Here is a 441-nt window from a genome sequence, read left to right as displayed (position 1 = left end):
CTAGCAGCGCCGGAGGGCGGGCCCCTCAGCGCCACCTGGCCAATGGGCGGCGGGGAAGGGCGCCGGAGCGAGGTTGGTTGAGCGGTCAGCGCTGGGACGTGTCGGCGGCAGGGGCGGGCCCCACTTAAAGGGCCCGCGCCCCTCGCCCCAGCCCGGGCGAGGCCTGTGGCCGCAGCACTCGCATGAGCGGGCAGACAGTATACATCTGTACAGCCCTACGTATGGTCTCATTGCCATAAGGTACATTACACTGACTATACATGCAGTTATAATAAAATTTCAGTTATTACATTGTCAATGTGTTGATCACACACACACACACACACATATATCCCATCTATGGTGAACTTGGCCTCATGTTGGGAACGGCGAGGCATTGCTGGGAGGGTGGAGTGGTCAGCCCGGGCCTCGGGCTGCCCTCCCTTGCTCGGCGAGGCTGGC

The sequence above is a fragment of the Pygoscelis adeliae genome, unplaced genomic scaffold, assembly GCF_000699105.1.
Source record: "Pygoscelis adeliae isolate BGI_AS28 unplaced genomic scaffold, ASM69910v1 Scaffold13, whole genome shotgun sequence".
Classification (NCBI taxonomy): Eukaryota; Metazoa; Chordata; class Aves; order Sphenisciformes; family Spheniscidae; genus Pygoscelis; species Pygoscelis adeliae.
This window is presented reverse-complemented; position numbering follows the sequence as displayed.